This window comes from Camarhynchus parvulus, chromosome 2, assembly GCF_901933205.1.
Source record: "Camarhynchus parvulus chromosome 2, STF_HiC, whole genome shotgun sequence".
In the NCBI taxonomy this organism is placed as follows: domain Eukaryota; kingdom Metazoa; phylum Chordata; class Aves; order Passeriformes; family Thraupidae; genus Camarhynchus; species Camarhynchus parvulus.
Genome location: NC_044572.1, coordinates 104084504 through 104098000, shown reverse-complemented (window position 1 = coordinate 104098000; position 13497 = coordinate 104084504).

The following is a 13497-nucleotide window of genomic DNA, read 5'->3' as shown; positions in this document are numbered from 1 at the left end:
TGGCTTGATAAAGTTCAGTATTTTATGTGTTTCAATGATCTTGGATGCTGGGAGGCTAGCAAAGCTTGGGGAGGAGGAGATAGCACTGAGAGTGGATGTGAAAAATGCATATATGATTGGCTTTTCGCAAATATTAAAATGAATATTATATGTGTTATGCTAGAAAGTTTTGCTGTATTAATATTTTAAGTAGTGTGTTAAATATAGCTTTAGGTTATAACATAATGTTAAAATAGAAACTATGTATGTGGGATGTTTTTTAAGAAAGGAAAGAGGAACTCGCACCAGATAGCAGCCACAGGACACCTAAATCTTTCAGAGAAAAAAGAATTTATTGCTCCATTATCAGAAGAAACTAACTTCTTCCCACCTCGCTCAGCCATGAAGACGCTGTCAGGATTAAGAGGAAGAAGCTGACACTGACCAGACAGAATCCTGTGTTTGAATGGAATTTATGCATCATGTATGAGGTGTATGAATATGCAACAGGCTATTGTTTTTAAGGGTTAATCCTCTGTTAATGTGGATCCTTTTTTGGGCTTACTTTGCCCAGAAAAGGTACCTGGACCATGTGTAACTGCTCTTATTGTCTTGTATTGTCCTAATCACAATTGTCCACATTTTTATTACTGTAATTATATGACTCATTTTATAACCATTTTATTACGATTAAACTTTTAAAATTTTAAAAGCAAGTGATTGGCGTTTTTCCCAGTGGACACAAAAGAATGCAGAATTTACAGGCCACCAGAACGTTTGGCAGAACTCCTGAGATAAAGATGGAATTAACAAAGCCAGCTCTGCAGCTGTGCTGGAATCAGCTGGAGCTGTGTAAAAGGTAATTCTCACAGGGAGATTGTGGCTCATGGACTCAAGAAACCCCCCCCTACTCAGGAGAAGGCCTGACTGTGACGGTGGTCACAAGGGTTTTCAGGTGAAGGAAGAGATGAGATGGTTGACTATTATCAGAAGGTTTGATTTTTTATTTTATGATATATATATATATATACTACATTATAACTATACTACAAAGAAAGGAAAAGGAGAGTTTTTCAGAAGCTGCTAGCTACTTAAGAATAGAAAAGTAAAGAATGATAACAAGGCAGCTCTCTCTGACAGACTGCGAGAGCTAGCTCTGCTGTGACTAGTCACTGAGCTAAAACATCTACACTAGACTAATCTGGATCACTCTGTTGCATTCCACAGCAGCAGATAATTATTGTTTACCTTTTGTTTCTAGAGCTTCAGCTTCTCAGAAAGAAAAAATCTTAAAGATTTTAGTGAAAAAGATGTCTACAACACCTGGCCATACAGACTAATTAGTATGAGAATAAGGGAATTATTTAACCAACAGAAGGTAGAATACATATTAATAAGAGAGCTATGTAACTTGTAGCCAGTGAGCATTAATACATTTGTTTGCTATAATGTATAAATAGTGAAACATCTTGGTAGTCAGCGTGCAGGCTTTGTGGATTTGCCACTCAGCAGCCCTGTCTGCTTGGGGCTGTAAATGAATAAAATACCTCAACTCAGCTTGTGGATTGGTTTCTTGAATATCAGGTGAAATAACCTATTTTGAACAACAACCTGAGCCTCCTTTTCTCCAGGCTAAGCAACCTCAGCTCCCTCAACCTCTCCTCATCAGACTTGTGCCCAGACCTTTCACATTTCACTATTGCCAAAGTGGAAATGACTCTACAGATGTAGCTGCTGGTTATTTTTTTCCCTGATAAACTGCCCTAGACCACAATCTGCCACCATTTTCAAAGTATCACTGAAATAAAAATGATTAGGGACTTATTTATTTCATCAGTAAAATCACCTCAGTGCTGACAATTTACAGGTTGAGCAATATCCTACAGATACCTCCTGGCGATAGAAATATTTCCAGCAGGAATTACATTTATCGTGATCATAGAATCAGAATCGTGGAATTGTTTGGGTTAGAAGGGACCTTGGTGTCTGGCCAAAAGCACAGCTACTGCCAGACTGTTGTTCGAAGGTGAGAAAAAGCTCAAACATCCAATATCCCGTTCATGTGGGAAGCGGCGAGTAATATTAAAATTAAATTTATTAAATTAAATGCAAATATTTAAAGTAACGCATGAAAGGATAGATGGGAGAGTGTGGGGGTTTTTTTTAATGGTGCGGTGTGGCTGTAGTTAGCTTTTGTACCGGGAGAGGGAAGTGTTTGCCCAGAAAAGGAAGGTGCAGCGGGAGGGGCAGCTTGAGCCGCGCTTGGGGGCCGGTTCCAGGCGCTGCTCCGCTGCTGGGGAGGTGGAGACACCCTGCCAGCCCGGAGTTTGTCACCTCATCTATAACTGAAACCATTGTTTGACACGGCCTGAAAAACGTGAGCTATGCCAGAGCCGTACCAATTCATGTCAGACCGTGGGGAAAGGGGCTCCATAACATTGGAAACAGGCTCCACATGATCTGTCTGTGTGTCTGTCTGAATGAGTCACCTGCGTGTGCTGTGACACTTGCTGAATGTCATTCATTCAGGCTTGGGAGAAAGTTGGCTTCCCTCCAACCCCCCCCCCCGCCCTATTTCTCATCTTTTACTTTATATAAATTAAATCGTATTATCAGCTAAATAAAGGGCCACTCTAAATGAATAGTTTGAGATTATTCTAGCCCCCATGTCTTGCTGTAAGAAAGAGAAACCAAGAGCTCTCTGAATTGGTTTTTAAAAAAGCTTTAAACTTTAAAAAGATGGTAGAAAGTGAAAGTAGAAGTGTTCTAAGGAGATGCTGCTAAAGAAAATAGAGTTTGTTTTTGACTAGAAAGATTCCTTAAGCCAAGACTAATGTTTTAGATGAACAGAGAGAAGAACTGCCAACATACTGGAAAAAAGCAGTGCAGTATGTTTGTTAATGAGTACAACATGACTGAGGAGTTGTTTTTTTTTTTTTTCTTGGGGTAGGAACAGATAAAGAGGAAGAACGGTGTGATTTAATAGTGATTTATAGCCGCCTCTTGTTCTATACCGAATTTTTCCTGTTTGGAACCGTGTTAGTTACTTTCTCCTGGAGAGGTGGGGGTGAACGCTGGGCTGTTAGTGCTCGTGTTGGGTTGTGGGCAGATGAGGCTGCAGTGCCTGAAGTTCTCACCCCAGCAGCTGCTGCGCACCCGGGCAGAGACCGTCCCTTCAACAGCAATTTATAGTCAAAGAGAAGCTCAGCAGCGTGGCACCTCTGCTTGCCACGGGGTGGAGTCACCGTGCAACATCCGACAGCATCGCTTGGGGCCATCCTCGTCACCTCCTTAACAGAGGTGCCAAACTCTGCTCTGGGCTGGCACACAAAATCCGGTTTTGGGGATCAGAAACTCAGTCAGAGGAGTAGTACTGCGTACCTGTAAATTAAAATGCTGCAATTATCCTGGATATAAAGAGGACTCAGTGATATTATTAATGTAGCTAATTATAAATTCGATAGCAGTATGTTAGAAAAAGCTGTGTCTTCTAGTATGTGCTAGGTGGGAAGCTAAGGGGGAAAAATGAAGTAAATATTGCTTTCTGTAAAAGTATTGTAAGCAAAATAATTTTCCAGCCCAGATTTAAAGCTATCAGCAGCTGAAAGCTCAGATGGATGGAAGCAATCAACAGCAACAGTATCTCAGGATACCTCTGTACTCAGAGATCAGTTGATAGAACAGGTGTTCTGCCATCTTATGTCAAGAGGCTGTGTAGATGGAATTATAAAAAACTTCACCCAGATGCTGTGTAGATGGAATTATAAAAAACTTCACCCAGATGCTGTCTTTTGGAGTAAAATCCTGTTCCAAGACCAATCTGAGTTTCCATTTTAATTTCTGTTACCATTCCTGCAGAATGGAGACTCCAAAGCCTCTCATCTCTGATGGCACGAGGGCTTAGTGCTTTGTTTTCCCTCCTTGTTGCCAACCCTCATGCTTAAGTGCTTTTCTTCTCAACCCACTTCCTTCCCCACCACCTTGCACCGTGTAGAACTACAGGCACGAAAGGTGGATAAATTGCCTTAGGAACCTGGTTTAAATAGCTTACCTGTTATTTCCATAGCAGTCATGGGAAGTTGTGCGAGGCAGTTTTATCTTTTAAACATTGATGAATACAAGGTGTCCCCCCTTAGGCACTTAATTTTAAGGTGGCATCCTGCCAGCCACTATAGCTTGTTACTGACTGTGAGATACAATTAATAATGTGTGGACTGACGAAGGAGAAGCTAGATTAACACAAAGCACAGCCCCTCAGGAAAATTTAAATAACATTTTAATAAAGTGAATAATAGAGAATCTTTCTGCATTTTATTAGTGTATTACACTTTTCACCAGAACATACACATAACTTTTATGTTTGTTGAATCTCATGGTGATGTTCTGGTGCATCTAATTCTTTCAGGGTTTCCTCTTGATTTATTGAATAAATTGCTGGGGATTATATACCATATGGTAGCATTCTGTCATACCAGTTAGAGTAGAAATGTTTTACTGATATATTTTATATTTTAGTGGCATTTTTCAAACAATTTGGTGAGAGTGTCTAGGAAGGGTTCATTTACCTGGTTTCACCTAGAAGACTGCTTCACACGTGAATCTGAGAATGATTTTTCTGCTCCACATCTTTTATCTAGGACATGGGACTTGCTGGCATACAACAGCTGGAATACTGCCAGGTATTATACTTTATTTATATCAATTTATATCTGCAGATAGGTGGAAGTATGGTCACAAACAGCAATGATTGTCAAATGGCCCACTAAGGACTTAAATGACCAAGACCAGGGATTTGACCTTTGAGTCAAAACCTTGCAAAAATGTTTAACATATATTGTTTGTTTTATCCCAGTGTAGAGAATGTGGGGGTTTTTTTTGCCAAAAGAATTTACTAGAATTCATATCTGTGTTCTACTAAGACTATGGAAATCTGACTTTTTTTTCTGAAGCAAGGTCTCACAATCTGGATGCTACTCACAAAAACCATGCTATCAACAGCTCTTCCTCTCACATATCAATATTTTTTGGATTCTAACCTAACAATACTACTGTGATTTCAGCAGAGAACTTGGATTAGTTGGACATTTTTTTAGTTAGAATTTCCTTACAATATGCCTCTCATTTTGAGCATACTCTTGACATGGAACCCCTTTAATTTAATTCATGAGTGCGTTATAATGTCAAACTTAGTTATTAAAGAATGCAGGAAGGCATCTTCTGGACCAGATACCTATGCCTCTATACCACAAGTGCCTGAGTTTGCTTTCACATCTGCCAGTGGTATGAATTCTGAATGAATTCTGGTATGAATGTTGTTGTTTTGTGATTATGCTACAGAAAAATGATACCATTTTTGCAAATTCAGTTCCTATGGATTGCACTACTGAAGCTCATTCCTTCCTCCTTGTCATCTTCTTTTTGACCTTCCTTGTCAATATTCAGAAAAAATACAGCTCTGCCCCAAAGAACTTCTAGTTCAAACATACACATAAAAAAAACCATACAAAAGCCAGTGGAAGAGGTAGGCAACTAATTCTGATCATAAACTTTTGAAGCTTTTCTTTGACTATAAATTTGAAATGAGAGAGCAAAGATACCCAGCAATCCAGGACTGGAGTAATAAGGAAGAAGTCAAGAAAATTAGAGTAGACAAGAGAGGGAGAATCCCAGAAAGACATAAGTGAATGGAGGGAATGTGATGACCCACCCTTAAGGAGAAGGAAGTCGGAGTAAGGGGTAAGAAGGGGTCAGAGTTATGAGTGCTGGAGTGTGAGCTTGGTCTCAGTGGGGAGGGAGAGGAGGAACCTTGGAGGAATAAAAGAAGCTAAAGCAGGGAGAGCCCCCCCCACAAAAGCCCACTTAACTCAAGTTGACTTGAGTGAAGAAATCCACCATGCTGCAAATGTTTTAATTTGGGTGCCCAATAGTTCTCTGTGTAGGGCTTGGTTAATGAGGAAATGGTCCCCAACAGTGTTTAGTCCAGTCCAAATAACATCTGACATGCATGGGCAAGAGGAAAAGAAGGAATCAAGTATTTCAAGCTACAGAGGTGCAATGAGGAAAAGACCTGCTGAGGCTGCATAGCAGGAATTAATCATAAAATCTCCCCAAACAAGGAAAACTATCTGGGTGAAGTTTTTACATCAGAAGTTGTTGCACTCTGCTGTATCTCTTCTGTACTTCAGCACAGGGTATAATTTACAAGAGGGGATCCTCTAGGATAGTTGCTGCATGATCACTATGTGCTGTTCTCACATGTTGGTTCCCCTTGACAAAGAGTGAAGAAGGAATGGGAAAATATTTTAAAAATGGTAGTGAAATTCAGTATAGTATCTTAAAATATGTAAGGTCAACAGGTAACAATTTTATTAAGATACTTGAAAAAACCCCCAAAAGCCTAGGGAGGACCAGCAGCAAACTGTACATGTCACATTTCCCAGCTCACTTTATGAATATGTTCCTTTCTAGTAAATCTGTGTTTGGGTTTTGCTTTAGGTTGTTTTTTTTCAACACTGCAAAACCCATAAGTTCTCCATACTCAAATGGAAGTTTGTAAAGTACCTTGCTCTTTGGGGACCTGTGTTTTACCTCAGCCTCCTGTTCTCTAAATGTCATTCTAGATTGTCCATGCATGGGGGTTTTGTGTCCCCCTCTCAAATGGATTGTGGCTGGAAACTGCCAGCTTATGGCAACTGATGACATTCTTTAAGAGACATCTGAAGACAAAGTGAAAAAATCCAGCCATATCCATGTGTAAATTCTAACTAAGGCATGTGTCATTGAGAACCTTTGCTATTGGGGCTCTCTGTTATACTTTATTTATATCAACTTAAAGCCTGAAAGAATGTTGCTTTGGCTGCCTTTCAAAACCTGAGAACTGAGCATATGTGGATTCATTGAAAGGGAAATTAGTCACTCTTATTGCTTTAGAGAAACTAGTCACTTTAAAATCCCTGCAATATCAATATGCCTCCCCATGATATAAATGCCCTAGAGGTTTTCTTGTTTTGAAACTTCCCTTAGTGCAACTCTCTAACTACAAAAACACAGTTCACTTACTGAAGTATGGAAAGGCATTTGGAAGTATAGCTTGTTCAATCAAAACATCTGAACAGACTTGGAATCAGTGGAGTGTTTACATTTTTGTCAGTTGTCTCCAAGTGCTCGCTGCTATTAGAAGCTGTCTTTTTCCAGGCAGCCTTGCTTGTCTTATAGTACTGGAGAAAGCTCATGGAGAGATCCAGTGTCTTTAACATTGCAAACATTTGTAGCAAACCTAAAGCTATTTACCCTCACTCTGGCATGCATATTCATCCACACCTTTGCCAAGGTGAGCTGTTTCTCTAGGTGGAAGAAGACAGTGCAGGTCCAGAAGATCAAGTGTTATTGCCATGGTGCAACCCACTATATGGTTGCCACTATGGCAACCAAACTCCTTTCCAAGGGCTCCTCATATCCTGTGTCACCATAACATGTGGTAAGCAGGTTGCTGTGACTCTGTCATGGAAAGTATTCTTTTAGTCTCCCAGCAGGAGAATCAACCCAAGAGACAACAAACAAAAAAAAGGGAATGCTAATACCCACGATGGCAAAATGGTATCAGTTGATAGCAGAGCCCTCTTAGGCTCTGAGACTGCTCTAAAAATGTCCCTAGTCGTCACTGGGCAGAATGGTAAGGATGTTTTTTTCTTGGGTCCCTCCTAGATGAAGAGCTTTGAAGCTAAGCTCTGGAACATCACTCCTAGAAAAGATGTGGGAATGGCAGGCTCCAATGCATTGAGATGAAAGGTGAGAGGTAGAAGACCTACTAATTTGTATTCAATTTTAGATCTCATAAATACCCCTGTTCCTTCAATAAGGCCAGATCCCTGTCATGTGTGGAACTAAGTGAGGATCCCAGCCTTCATAAACACATCTTCTGACAAAATAAAGGGGTGTTTCAGGATTTAGGTGAGAAAGTGACACTGTGGTGGTCTGTTGCCCTTACAGAGAGCCTAGGACAAGTATGCTTATCTCTTAGGCACTCAGTTAAGTACCACAAATTAGGTGGGATGGATCTCAGTGACAGAAATAACTTAATGATCTCCCCTACTTCACTTGTGCTGTGTTCTGGCAAGTGGAGCAGACCAGCATACTGGCAGGATGCTTGCACACACCCACCCTTCAGCAGGCTGCAGCCTAGGAGCAATGGCTAAATTGAATTGCTCAAGATAATCTCACATCTGCTGCTTTTCCAGATGTCTGCTGACCTTAGATGCTTTTTACAAAACTGAAGAAAAATTTGATCAACTTTCTTGCTTTTTCTGGGACTTGGTAATTGTCCTGGGACAGAGAACCATAAACCCTGACTGCAAACTGCATGTATCAAGACATACATCTAACACTGCAGTACCTGCAATGTCGCTGTGATTCCTCTCCTTAGCTTGTTCCTCAGACTCTTACAAGTCTGGATTCTTTGTGTATTCACAATCATTATATTAAAAATTTGAGTTTCCTCACTACATTTGGTATTGAATTCTTCATAATGAGACTTAAATTCTCTAACTATTCTAATAGTTTGGCATAGTTACTGGCCACTGGCCTTTTTATTGTTGAGGGATTTCACAATTATGTAATTAAAACAAGAGTGTTTGTATGGCAGCATAAGAAACTGAGCCCCTGAGCTATGGTTTTGGATTTTAAACCAGTGGTTGGAGCTTGTGCTCAGAGGTGTGACAGCAACAGATTTGTAAAAACAATTCGGGAACAAGGTTTCACTATCACTAACAATTATCATTTTTAATAATACAGTCTGCTAGCATATGTTTTAAGCATGGAGGTAGCTCCAAAGAAACATTCCTAGACAAATTCCTGTCCTTTCCTGAACCTTGGGATCTGGGCAAACAGCTGCAGGAGAGCATTTGCTACCACACAAAAATGTTCCCCTGGCTCTCGGGGAAGAAGTTGGAAGGGAAGGAGACTCTGGAATTAGTTTCACTTTCTTTACTTTCCTTTGACTCTAAGTGCCAGTTTAAGTGACATTGTGGTACATTTTCTCCTTGTTTTCATGTTGTTTTGCACTCCTTAAGAGCAGGTGGGAGAAAAAAAAAAGAGAACTTATTTCATGGAGAAATACGTGCAAAGAGTTGCCTGACACACAAAGTCAGTCCACCAAACAAAATATATTTCCCCCTGAATTTTTAGGTAGGATTAATAATCTGAGGTGCCCCTGTACTTCACAGGAGTAGGGATGTTCAGGTAACAGTGTGGTTTCTAACTTGAAGATAAAATACCCAAATGACAAAATATAACACCTGACTACAGCTTTCTATCAATCACATTGTTTCATGTTATATATAACTCACCTACTTAAGTTTCACATATAAATTTCTTCCCTGGGTTACCCAAGGGAACAGTAATAATTTTCCAAAGTATTCACCTGAAGGTTCCCAAGATTATTCAGGTATCTATTAGACTCTAGAGAGACTAAATATAACCACATGGAGTCTTCCTTTAAAATCCAGGTCTGGAAGAATAATTTCTGTTTCAAGAGCAGGCAGCAGGGCCATTTTCTTGGTGAAGCTGTAGATCTAAAAATGTTTTAAAGCTTCTGTGGCTTCTTCACATGACAAAAGCGTAAATCAGAGAAAGATGTGTTGCAAGAAAGGCCATCTGAAGCAGAGCAAGAAGTACACACAAATCTTATCCCAGCTTTTTGAGCTGGGGGCATTTGGCAAAGGGGAAATTGGGAGGTGCGGGTGGTGGGATCAGTCTTCCTGGAGCAGTGGTGATGCTGTTTGCAGCCAGTCAGTGTTGCCATATCTCACTACCTCTGTGCCCCTGTTCTCACAGGTAGGGGCTGGTAGACCTTAGTTTTGCAGTATATCTGGCAACAATGCAAGTTCATGTTTTTCTCTACAGATATAGCACAACATTTTTGCTGCTTTTACAAAAGGAGGGATAGAGTCGACCTCAGAGAGTCCTGTTCTTAAATCCAACCTCCTAAATTCTGTCTACCTAATCAGAATAGGCCTTTCATGTAAGGAGAAGCAGTAATTGCTTTGGTCAGCTGCTGTCTGTTTTGTAAATGAGGCAAAGGGTTGTTTTCCTTAGTCATTTACAAATATCTTGTGAACTAGTGCATCTTTTCTGTATGTTTATATTTCTACTCCATCTTTCAGCCAACTTTCTGAAAATATTTTGCAGGTGTTTCTGTGGGAATGGTCACAGAACTGTTCTTTGGTTGAAAAAATCCATCAGCATCTGTAGTGAATAGTGAGAGAAACTGGAGTGAAGAGTCTTTTAGACATTGATGAATAGGACCAATGATCTGTTTAAAGCCAAGCAAAATTTTAAGTGATTTACCACACCAGGTCTTTAGATCTTTGCCAAATGTCGTCAAGAAAACTGATGATAGTACTCATATCTCCTACAACTCTGCCAGCCTCAGACTTTACAGCAAACGACTGTTTTATTTAGTGAAAAAGAAATCTGACAAGCAAGGAAGAAAAATGAACTGTTTTTGTGACAGACTGCTACACATAGAAATCTTGTGTGACAGTGGCAGGATTTAATCTGGTTGACTCCCCTGGAGAAAGGACTCTATAGCCTGAGTGTGTTTGCAGAGAATCTGTGAATAGAGGGATGGACATCTGCTGGGTAAATCCTCTGTTGCCAGGCTATATAGAGTTTTTAAAACACAGGGCAAATTCCACCTGATTTCCTGGAAAAACATTGAGATACCTCCAACTTCTGTTGCCTAAACTACAATGGCATTCAGTTAGGGGCATGGGACAGTCTTTTAAATCTCACAACCGTGGTATGAGTACTACTAGAAAAAACTGCTACTCCATTAAATTCAAATTCTGAAGTTAAGTGTTATGCTCACCACAATGCTCTCTAAGTTTTTTTCCTTCTCTCTCTGGTTGGCATGTAAATAATATAATTTGCTCTGATATATATATATATATATATATATATATTTGCTCTGCAACTATATATAATTGCAGGATTAGTATGCAACTCAAAAGTCCTTTAGCTGATGTTTCAAATAATATATATTTTCAAGTTTACACACTTCATGGTCTAGACTTTCATGTTTATGCCATTATAGTTGTTATTATATGAACCACACCAAATGAGGTCCAGGTTGCACGTGGTGCTGGATGGCATTAGTGGTGTGTTGGTGAGCACTCTTTGCTGTCACCTAATGGTGCCACAGGTTCTGTGGGGTGGCTGAGATGTTCACACAGCGTGGCATATCCAACCCAGCCAGCGACCATGCCCTTAGCAATGGGAGAAGATAGCCCTGAGCAGGAAAGCACCAAGGAGTAAATGTTTGAATAAATCCCTTCCTCTTGGTTTTTCATTCTCAGGCAACAATCCCTTTTGAACAGAAGCAATGGGTCTGATTCTGTCCTCCCACAGGTATTATACTTGGTGTCTTCTCAGATGTGTCATCTCCTGTGAAGGAGAAGCATGTGGTGTGCACTGCCTCCCAGTGCCTGACAGCCCTGGTCACAATGACAATAAATCACAAAAAATACTTTATTTTCCCTAAGCTCTACTTATCACATATTTTAGCTAATGGTCAAAGAATTTACCTGTTCTAGGTTTGGTGTAGTTTCTGGTTTTGTTTTTGTTTTCCCAGCAGAACTTCAGCTTTGTCACCTGATTTCTTCAACTTCTTTTTCAAAATGTTCAGTAATTAGGGCTGTACCTTGCAAGATGCTGCATGTGCATTGGAAAAAAGCTGACCCAGTGTTATCTGGGGTCTTTGAGCATGGGAACACCTCTGGCTGCAGCATCAGCAGTGAAGGGGGAAAGCTGCCTCCATCAACTGTGGTACAAGAGCCATGTACTTCTCAAATGGTCATTGAAGTGTTAAAACAAGGCTTGCCTGGGCTCCAGGAAGCTCGTTCTTGGTGCTCCATGTGGAAGGACTTTCATTCCTCATCCCATACCCATGGTGTGAGTAGCCCAGAGCATGGTCTGAGTGCTGTGGGAGTCAGTTCCAGATGGGTTTGTGCAGCCTATTACATGGTGTACACTCATTTTCACTGTCTCTCTGTGCTTGGAAAGAGAGCAGTATTCCTGGCTCTTTTTCCTGCTTTTGCAGCCATATATTCATACAAGGTTTTTACCCTGGCTGGTATGATCACAAAGGAAATAGTGCAGTAGCCTCTCAAACTGAGAGAAAAGAGCAAATCAAAACACATCAGTCCCCTGAGCCAGCGTCCCAACTACCACAGGGTTGGGAAAAATGCCATGGACGTGATTTTGCTGCATGCTAAAATAAAGGGAAGGGAAATGAAAAAATATATCACCATGTCCTTTAAAAAATTGTACCTACAGAGTTGAAGCAACCACAAGCTATGCTGTACAGATGGTTTTTCTCTTGCCAGGGAGAAGTGCAGTGAGGCCAGAGTCTTTTAATCTGTCATATATATAACTGAAGATTTGCAGTTGGAATCAGACTTGAAAATGTAAGTGGCTTTTCAATTGCAGAGTCTGGTCCTTCATAATGGCTTTAATTCAAAGCTTTGTCTGGGTAGAACAACAGCTGTTCTACCTGTGGTTTTTCTTGCCTTATTTTATTTTTAGAATTTCCTCATATGTAAGATGCCACAAGACGGATGCAGACTGGGAGACCTTGTAAGACCTGAAATAAATAAAGTTCTCTCCTTCTCCACAAAAAGAGTTAATTCACCTAGTGGAGAGTCCTGACCTGGACTTTTGACCACCTTCCCTCTCCTAACATGGCTAATCTGGATAAAATGGTATCCAGAGATCCAATCTGCCTTTAAAATTAGTTGTTTTTTTTTTTTTTTCCTATGAAATCATCAGCTGGTGACTGCTGAGAGTCCCCCAACTTTTGCATCTTAAAGTTAAAAATTGGGGAAAATCAGAGATTGGTCATTTTAAAATGCTACCATTAAAGCAAATTCAAGGGTATTTAGAAGTGTCTCTGGTGTTTAAATTCAGCAACTGTCTGTTTTTAAAAATGAAGGTACCTCCTTTTTGTATCCCCCTTTTCAGCATGTGTACATTTCTGCAGCTCTTGTTTATTAAAGATCCATGCTTGACTTCATAATGTGCACCTGTTCAAATGTTGATACCAACTAGAATTTAGTATAAAAATGGGAGCTGCAAGTCCAAATACTGCTGTGGACATATTTTCCACTGCAGACAGTGTTTTTTTGCTTGGAGACCTACTGTAGGTTCTTGCTTTTGTTCTTTCTTCCAAAGTGGAGTTTTGTACTTCTAATACAGACAGAAAACTAGAAAATATTCTGTGTTTCAACACTTGTGTAGGAGGAAAAGGACACGTAGGAAAAACCAACCAACCACCAAAACAAAAGCCTCAACCCAGCTCCCAGAAGACCTGGATCCACCAGGAATTTTTGTTTGTGCTGGGAAAGTATGACATGACTTCAGGCACCAACTGAATGACATTTCTCTCTTGCAAGGCAGGGATGTGTTCTTTTCACTGCTGAGAAGGGAATTACGAGAACCACGACACTGGCCCTGTTATGTTGT